The sequence below is a fragment of the Sinocyclocheilus anshuiensis genome, unplaced genomic scaffold, assembly GCF_001515605.1.
Source record: "Sinocyclocheilus anshuiensis isolate Anshui unplaced genomic scaffold, SAMN03320099.WGS_v1.1 scaffold624, whole genome shotgun sequence".
Classification (NCBI taxonomy): Eukaryota; Metazoa; Chordata; class Actinopteri; order Cypriniformes; family Cyprinidae; genus Sinocyclocheilus; species Sinocyclocheilus anshuiensis.
In genome coordinates, this window is record NW_015554128.1 from 84,368 (window position 1) to 94,569 (window position 10,202).

General features: G+C 35.0%; 1 protein-coding gene across 6 annotated transcripts in view; it reads right to left on the reverse strand.

Annotated features, from left to right (window-relative positions):
* phf21ab (PHD finger protein 21Ab) overlaps positions 1-5,826 on the reverse strand; it is a 21,674-nt gene extending 15,848 nt beyond the window's left edge. For 4 of the 6 annotated variants that reach the window (XM_016462736.1, XM_016462735.1, XM_016462737.1 and 1 more), the window contains exon 1: positions 3,769-4,029. The gene's annotated coding sequence lies outside the window, so the exon portion shown is untranslated. Of the gene's footprint in view, positions 1-3,430; positions 3,746-3,768; positions 4,030-5,804 lie in introns of those variants that run through there. The other 2 variants (XM_016462734.1, XM_016462733.1) reach the window with 2 other exon arrangements.
* Positions 5,827-10,202: the final 4,376 nt, after the last annotated feature.

Genomic DNA, 10,202 nt, shown 5'->3' on the forward strand with positions numbered 1-10,202 from the left:
CCCACTGTATATATATATATATATATATATATATAGAGAGAGAGAGAGAGAGAGAACATAAGCATTCAAGCAGAGCAAACGGGAAAAGTAAAGCAGGCCGTGCCAATTACTGTACAGAACGTGCATACACTCGAGCCGGCTTATGCTTATATTGTTTCACATGTTAATGTTGAGAAAAACAATAATATCCATATGCTCGGGTGAAAGTTGGCTCCTCAGTCTGATAACAATAAGACGTTCCAGAGACACAAATATAACGGAGTGCTAAGCAAAGTTTCTTACAGCGCTGTGTGTTTTCTGTTCTTAAACCACACTCCCTCCAGGAAACTTAAAAGAAGCACATGTCTCAAGATCATCTTCTCGGCTCACTCGGGTACAGCTGCGCTTACCTGCAGTCATGAATGCAGTGATGGACAGCTGTTTTGGTGTTTGGATTTCATGTGATTTCTCATTGTGGTGGTGATATTATGATAACTCAGTTTCACTGATTCATTTGATCAGAAGTAATTCCATTTTGTAAGATAATTTAGTAAGATACTTTTTATCAAAGTAATTCCAAACTTCATGAGGCAAACAACGACATTATGTGATCAAATACAATCAACTTGTTAACACGCTCCACAATTAATTGCACAGCAAAGCAACATGTAGTTAAATTTCGATTAATGTTTTTATTGTTCAAATAAAAATCACAGATCGAATATTCGACTATTTGTGCACACCCTTAATTATTATTATGATTATTAAATAGTAACAATGTAAGTATTAAAGTAAATAATAATAATAATATCATAACTGAACTCATGAAACGTTGGTAAGAGGTACATTACCCTGAAATAGCCAGGGAAAAGTGAACTAAGTATTTTGTCATCGATGCCATAAAAGAGATTTATGTTGAATCATGATGCTGACTGGCTTTTTTAAAATGGGTGTCTTAAAACCCTGCATATTAAATATAAGAAGAAAAAAAAAAGAGGACAACATTAGCATTTATATAATGAAAAATTAATATATTTACATTTGAGTTTACAACTCATATTAGGCTATTATTTGCAATAGGAAAGCTATACAGTACAGTAACGGGACTTTTCTTGTCTCTGTAAAGATTTTGGTGACCTGTTGCAATGTTCTTTGTAAAACTGTACAACCAACCCAGATCAAATCTATATCCCAGAATAAAACTTTTAGTTGTAGTTTGCTGAATATATAATGTACTTTGTATTTAAAAAAGTAAAACATAGCAATATGAATTACACAAAAGTGAGAATAAGTTGAAACAACATATTACTGTAATCAATCAGGTACATTGTACAACAAAATATTATTACGCCACATAAAAACTAAGCATTTTATTTAAAAGAAATACCCTATTTGTGCACACCCTTAATTATTATTATTATTATTAAATAGTAACAATGTAAGTATTAAAGTAAATAATAATAATAATATCATAATTGAACTCATGAAACGTTGGTAAGAGGTACATTACCCTGAAATAGCCAGGGAAAAGTGAACTAAGTATTTTGTCATCGATGCCATAAAAGAGATTTATGTTGAATCATGATGCTGACTGGCTTTTTTAAAATGGGTGTCTTAAAACCCTGCATATTAAATATAAGAAGAAAAAAAAAAGAGGACAACATTAGCATTTATATAATGAAAAATTAATATATTTACATTTGAGTTTACAACTCATATTAGGCTATTATTTGCAATAGGAAAGCTATACAGTACAGTAACGGGACTTTTCTTGTCTCTGTAAAGATTTTGGTGACCTGTTGCAATGTTCTTTGTAAAACTGTACAACCAACCCAGATCAAATCTATATCCCAGAATAAAACTTTTAGTTGTAGTTTGCTGAATATATAATGTACTTTGTATTTAAAAAAGTAAAACATAGCAATATGAATTACACAAAAGTGAGAATAAGTTGAAACAACATATTACTGTAATCAATCAGGTACATTGTACAACAAAATATTATTACGCCACATAAAAACTAAGCATTTTATTTAAAAGAAATACCTATAAATGTATCAACAGACAATCATGGAAATTATTTAATTCAACTGTTAACAACTGATTCATCTGAGTGTTGAGAATGAATAAACTTAAGCAAACTGATATAAGATGGCTAAAAAAAATAGACGACATAAGGGTAATGTGAATTATTGTCCATTATAAATAGTATCCAGGCCTAGATGAGGTAACAGAATATCACAACTACACCTGACAGGACACAAGTTATAGGACTAAAATACTTCCAGTGTCATGTTACATAAGCCAATACGTTTTGTTTTGCATAACTGCTTGATATTAATGAATTGCATCAACAACAAAACTCCTGTGTATATTTCAATGGAGTTTCTGAGTATTATAAAGGAATTCGATCCATTACGTACATTGGTACGTGGAATCATAAATACCCAAAAGATCTGACTACCACAGTGCAAACATTAAAAGTGAAACTACCTGGATAAAGAAATCAAAACCTAAAGAAAAAGAACTCAACATTTCAGATGAGGGTGTAAACGCATTGTAAAGTTTCTCAAACAAGTGAATATCAAAATATACACATAATGAAAGCAAAACATGAGCAGAAAAACAAAGCAGATAGAAAGTTAATCAATAGCAATAAACAACATGTTACTAAAATTTGACAAACATCAACAATCAGTTGAAAACTATGATTCTAAATCGGTTGAAAAAGCACCTACATTTCAAACAAGGCTTTACAAAATGATCCAGCTCTACAATAGTGTGCAAAACACTCTGACAGAGAAGTTAAGGTGCAGTTTGACCCCAGATTATCCTGAGCTATACATGAAACCGGCCTTTAGTTCTGTACATCTGATCAGGGATGTGCAAATGACAGGAAAAGTTAAGCAGCACTTTGAATAGGCCACTATTATAAACCTCAGGGAAACACGGAAGATGATGCCCAAAGTGTTTACCGACAGCATACTTTCACAACGATTCACAAAGGAGGGGGAAATGCATGTTTGATCCACTACAATATGAGGGTAAAAGCGTTGTGAGTTTCTTTTCCACTCTCTAAAATAATCTGCTTGTAGTTGGTACAAGCTAAAACACATCAGCTCCAATAACTCAACCTCCACCAACCAAAAAAAAAAAACAACATAAAAAAAACACTTTCTAAACAAACAACAAAATCGCAGTGTTTTAAAAAGCATCACTTTATCACCCACCCACTACAAGCCCAGACACTAAAAGCCTCGAAAACTACCAAAATAGGAGTGAATCTTTTTTTTTTTACAAACCTGCTGCTGGATATAAGGAGCTTTCATATTGTGCTACGGCTAACTCTGCTAAAGCTAACAGGCCAACAGCACAAATTACAGTTAGATGGACTCGACTGAGCCGCAACCACTAATTCAAGCCATGTATGAGCAAAAGATCTTCATTCTACCTTCTCTTATCCCCTCTCTGCCATCGGAAACACTGTTTCCACTGAGCTGGAAACAACCGTTGCGGCAACAATGTATCCAGCGAAGTTTAAAATGTTACAAAATAACAAAACGCGCGGAACGTTCGGTTCACGCGCTGCACTTAGAAATACACCACTCAACTCCTAGAAATAAGCGGAAATTCTGATCCAAAATCATCGGGATCCTGACCTCTCTACCAACCCGATCGCGACGGGGTTTGGATTCGGAAAAGCGACGAAGAGTCTATGAACGATTAAAGTCCAAAAACGAGGCGCATAAAAGTTGCAATAATAAAAAAAAGATCCCAAGGTGCACTTACCCTCCTCTACTCACTTGAGCAGTAGTGCCTCTCTCTCTCCCCACAAATTATTTAAATAAATATTTACAAACACTCCGAGATCTCGGTCCGATCCGATCCCTCACATAATAGCTGTAGTGGGGCTCTGGGCTGAATTTAGCTAGGTTAACGACCTTATTTTTTGTTTGTTTAATTTTAACTTGTGTGTGTAAAAAAGAGAGAAACTGAGATACAAAACAAGAACTCTTCTTCAATCTCATTCACCACAGCCGCAGCACCCGACGATTCATCCGCACAGGAAGAGGGAGACGAAGGGGGAAGGAAAAGTAGCCGTCAAAAAGCACAAATACTTCAAACATCCATCCAAACGATTCAGAAACATCGTGATTACTGTAAAAGTACGCGTGCTTAGTGTAAAAGTGGACGTGGAGTTACCTCAAAACGTGTTTGGGAAGAGGACTATTTTTTGTGACGGTACGGCGAATTTATTTCACTTTGCCTAAGGAACAGCGGTAGTGCGTCTCCCATTGCCTAGGGAAAAACCCGGATGTAAACTCGGCGAAACTCATCTGGACAAGAGAAGTGGCAGTCTAACTCACTCAAACTCATGGATATACACTCACAGCCAGCAAAATACGTTTTTTTTATTAGCATATTGATTATATATGCATATTACCATAAACAAACACAAAATAAATGTTTAATTCAAATATACAGTAATATAACTGGTTAAATTATGCAAACAATATGCATACATTAAAAAGTGCCAGACTGTAATAAAATAAGGAAAAGGTGCTGCTTAACGAATCTACCAATATTATAAGCTATTTATTAATGACAATATTATATGCTCTAACAAAATTTCACATTTTACATTTATACACTGCACTATGCCTACAGTTTTGTTTAAAGTCATAAAATAATGAAAGCCAAAAACTTTAATTTGACGTATATTGAACTTCCCCAATAATAGTATTAATAACTATAAAATATTCTATTTTTTTCTATTCTACTGCCATTAATATATATATATCACTTACAAAACCATATGTAGTTCTTTTTATGAAATGTCCTCGCATATGAGTTAGTGACGTGACACTCTTTTTTATGACATTTTTGAGACTTAAAGAATGATTTGAATTCCCCTTTTCTATGACTAACGTGTTTTCAGTTTCTGATTTTTTTGTTGCTGCAAAACTTTACGTTAAAAAGAAACACAACACTGTCCCAGCACTGTAAAAAGTTACATTAAAAGGCAGACATTCCTGAAAATGCCGATATAAGTCATTTATCATAATCTTTTATAATTATTTCTCTAAAAAGTAAGCAATTAAAAAAAAAAAAACATTGTTAATATATGAAAAACTTCTGTCTGCTAATTCAAAGTCAATGCAACTGCCAAGAAGCCATTTTGTTGCCATGTGATAAAAAAACCTCAACAAAGATCAAGTTTAAGAAAAGAAAAGAAAGAAAATGAACATTTTGCTATTTTTTATAGCCAGTATATATATATATATATATATATAATTTTGGACATTCTTATTTATAATTTGACACTTATACAAAACATTATTGTTACATGTATAAATAGGATCCAGACAAATGCATCTTTTTTATTTCTATCCCCTTTCACACTGAAATATATACACCCAGTTCCAACTCCTCTTTATGAATACTGTCAATCCACAACATATTTTCAAATATGAAATGTAAATACAAATGTACAATAAATGTCCTTATCAATACTACAGAAATCACAGGTGTAGCTGATCTATATTCAACTAAACGTTCAGTACAACATGTTTCACTGGATAAAGCGCCAGCAAAAGTGACTGCATCCCCCCATCCAGACCACCATGTCTGCCTGACTCCACTTCACTCCCCCATAACCTAACATCAAGTCAAAGTAAATGCCGCTGTCACATACGACTCAATGCGTTTCATAGCTGTTCTTTGATCAAACCGAGCACACGTGCACCGCCGCCACGACGCTTTATATCTGTTAACAGAGTAAGAAATAGATTTACAGAATATTCTACGCAAGCGAATGCTCCTACCATGTTATGAAAGAGGTGGCCGCTCCGTTAACCAATGAAATTGTCAGGAGTTAACAGTTTTTTTCTGGGCCGCCATGACATATTTTTGAGGCTGCTCGAAATAGGCTTTTGTTGTTGTTGTTGTTGTTGCTGCTGAATTTGTGCTGAATCAACACACCGTGAATCAAAAGGATTGTGCTGTGTGGCAGGTGTCTGTAAATGTAGGAGCGGTAGAATTTGCTTCAAATACTTAAAACGAGCTTTTGAGGAACTTAACTCTCAGTTTGGGGCATTAAACTCGTCATACATTGCGTTGCAACGCGCGTTTAAAACCATTGAACGCAAATCTCGCGAGAAATAAACAAACATCATCTGTGGATTAGCTCGAGTGGATAAAACAAACGATGTAGAAGAAAGTATCCCTACCTAAAATGTAAAGGAAAATATGAACGTTATCTTATAAACTATACAATATAAACAAAATCGAACAAATGTGAACGAGTTGTTTGGCAACAATCTCCCCATCACTAGTGATGATCAGCTCAAATATGAAATGAAATAACAGTGGCGTATCTAATCATCATGACTCTTTTATTCTCCACTCTGTTCTATCATATATTGCTGCCACCTGTCACTAGTCTCAAGATGTCCAATTTAATAATGTTCAGCTGCAAAGCTCTAAATGCCACTTTCAACATCACACATAGACCCTAAAGTCAGGCTGCACATTTAAATCTAAAATCGATCTTGAAATATATTGGGAACTTCGATTTGCTTCAAAACTTCAAAGTAGCTTGACGCTTTTATTATTTTGCCTCTGTATGTCCAATTTACTGAATAAGGATAAACTAAAAAAGAAAGAAAGAGAAAAGTTCATTAGTATTCAAATGTAAAATTCTACACAAACAGCAGTGCAAATGACGTATTGTAGTTTCATCCATCATAGCATTTTTCTCTAAAACCTTCTGCTGTTACCACATCATTATTCAGTCTGTCACGTTTCTGCAGTCATTTATATTCCATGTAAACAGGAGATGCTGTGAAATGTAATGCACTTTACAGCCTAGCTTGAATGTTTTGGCACATTCATAATATGATGAATAGGACATCTTGGCCTTCTCAGCCTTGTGTAAAGCGTTTTGTCTTTTGTGAACAGTAGATGGCGCCATTGCACTTGCTAAAACTCACGCCTCAACGAATTAATGAAGTGCTTTCTTGCTCATTTGTGGCACGTGTAATCTAAGAGCCAATTGAGGCTCTCAGGTGGTACAAAAAGCACAATGTGGTATGGTACAAAGAGTACAGACGACTATTAATGTTCTCGATTCAGCAGCAGTGGTATACATTTCTCTCTCACCTACACACTTTTTGCACTCGTATACTGTCGTAACCAGTGTCAAGGTTACGTGTAGGCTACACGTAAATACGTGAATCTGTCTAGTGTCATATGGTGACCAACAGGCGGCGCTATTGTGCAACAGTCGATCTTCATAAATGGTACACTCAGTAATTTTTTGTCTAATTAAAATATTTTTACCCTAAATAAATTAATAAATTTTTAAAAATGTCCTTAAAACCACAGTCACATGAGATAAAGGCTATAAACGGCTGTTTAATTTTAAATGGCGCAAGTCGCTAGCTCGTGGTCATTTTGCGATCACGTGACCGCCGACAAACTACTCAGTTTATCTCGTAAACACCCAGCGCATAAAAATTAAATGAATAAAAATTACTGCTTGTACCTTTTACTGTAGTCTAATAAAAAGCTTGGTCTATTAGCAGTGGATTGCAGAGGTGTAAAGAGTACCTGAAAACCATACTTGAGTAAAAGTAGCCTACAGATACATTAGGCCTACAGTGAAAATTACTCCATTACAAGTTACAAGTCACCAATTCCAAAACAACTTGAGTAAAAGTCTTAGAGTGTCTGATTTTAACAGTACTTAAAGGCATAATATGTAAGATTTTTTTATTAAAATATCCAAAAACCACTAGAACAGTGTTATATATTTTGCTCACTTGTGTACTTACATTATCCCAAATGTTTTGAAGAATGTTTAAATCCAGAGATATAAGCAATTTTAACTAGTGACACGGACCGTGTCCATAGTGTCATTGTGTCACCTGCTAATGACGTCATAACCCCTCGATTTCCGGTTTTGTTTTGTAAAAAACATGGAAACACCAAAGACGCTTTAATATGTTGTGTGTTTTATTAGATCGGTGACGACCGCACAGAGTAGCATTATAACAGAACTTTCAAATGTATCTAGTATGATAAAACAGCACTGCTATAACCCACATACGCACGACCGGAAGGAGTGGAAGCGGTCGACTGTGGCATAATAATTCGATGGCATTTCGAGCCGTGTGTCACGCTCGTTCAGCGGCCTCGTTTCGCTTTGACGGCTTTCAGCCTCACCCTGCTTCATTCTACTACATTAATAAATCATTAGCTCATCCATGAACATGATATGAGACGACAGACGACAACTCCCATGATTCCACACTCAGTCACGGCGTGATCAAACTACGCCTTTGTTTGTTTTGAATACGCGCCCTCTAGTGGCGAAAACTTACATATTGTGCCTTTAAGTATTTTACTTATACTAAATATAGGCTCAAAGATGCACTGGTCAGAGTGACATACCAGTGAAAAACAAGAAAGAGCTGATTTGTGAGGAGAGCAATCACGTTTATTTTCTAAAACCAAAATATATATTTTTTTTTTCAAAATTGAAAAAACAAAAAACAATATCCTTCAAAAAGGTCTCTTCAGTATTATGGGTAAATTAAATAATGTTAAGTAAAATTTCAAAGCCTTTTGCACTGGATGTGCTGGTTTCGGCCTTATTGCCGACTGCAGTCATGTCCTCATCTCACACTTGCTAAGGAACTCGCATTCACGCCTTGTTGACAAGTTTGGGTGAGTAAGGGCAAAACGCACAAGATGTTGTGCTTTCAGTGTCACTTCTTTTGTAGCAGAAATAGACTGCTGGAGAAAAAGCTAGGGTTACACTTTGTTTTAAGGTGTCCTTACAGTGTAATTATACATATACAGTGGTGTGAAAAAGTGTTGGCCCCCTTCCTGATTTCTTATTTTTTTGCATGTTTGTCACACTTTAATGTTTCAGATCATCAAACTAATTTAAATATTACACAAAGATAATGCAAGTAAATACAAAATGCAGTTTTTAAATGATGATTTCATTTATTAAGGGAAAAAAGCTGTCCAAATAAAAAACAGGAAGGGGGCCAACACTTTTTCACACCACTGTAAGTACTGAGTAATATTAATTAATTACATGTACTGTATGGTTAGGGTAAGGATTTGGTTTGGCTCAAGGTTACTGGCATGTAATTATGCATAATTAATTGTTATTATAATAGTAAGTACATGTAACGTGTAACGGACACCTTCAAATAAAGTGTTACCGTGTTTTGCTATACAATATGAACACAATAAGTGCACTACTAATTTTATCCAAAAAGATACTCAAGTACAGTAATTAATTACATTTATTCAAATACTTTACACCTCTGGTGGATTGCTCTGTATCTGTAGTCACACTGATGTCTCTGCAACAGCATTGATTTGTGAATTCTGACATTTTACAACTGCCTGCAGATAAAGATATCTTCATCATAATTGGGGCTTTTATAAATATAACAGATGTTCAAAGATGTTATATTGCCATATAGTTAACCTGCCCGTAACTTGATTTAAAGGGATAAATCACCCAAAAATGAAAGTTCTGTCATCATTAACTCAACCAAACAGTTGACGGTAGCCACTGACTTCCATAGTATGGAGAAAGAAAAATACTATGGAAGTCAATGACTACACCGTCAACTGCATGTTGGTTTACGAACATTCTTCAAAATATCTTCTTTTGTGTTCAACAGAATAAAGAAATTCATACAGGTTTGGAATCATATTGCCATCCAACCAGTCGTATTATATTAAAACAGTCTATATTTAAAGGCCTAAGGACTAATCCGACCTAAAACATATTTGCGAACCACAAGGTTTGTTTCAGATCCAGCTTGAATGACCTGCTGATGTCTGTTTTGTGCCCATCTATTGTTCCTGTGGTTTAATTGTAATGGACACACAATCAAACAGTTTTTCTCTTTCTCTCTCTCGCCTCTTGATGTTTTTGATGAATCTAAACAGGTCACTGTAATCAGCACAAAATCAAAAGCATCAAATGACATTAAACCAGCCTTTCAGGCTAAATGAGATCCCAGAGTTCCTCCTTTGTAGTATAATTTTGTTGTAGATGACACAATAGCTTACATTCAGCAGAGCTCTATGAGTCTATGCAATAGAGAAGTAGATAGATAGATAGATGATAGACAGACAGACAGACAGACAGACAGATAGATAGATAGATAGATAGATAGATAGATGATAGA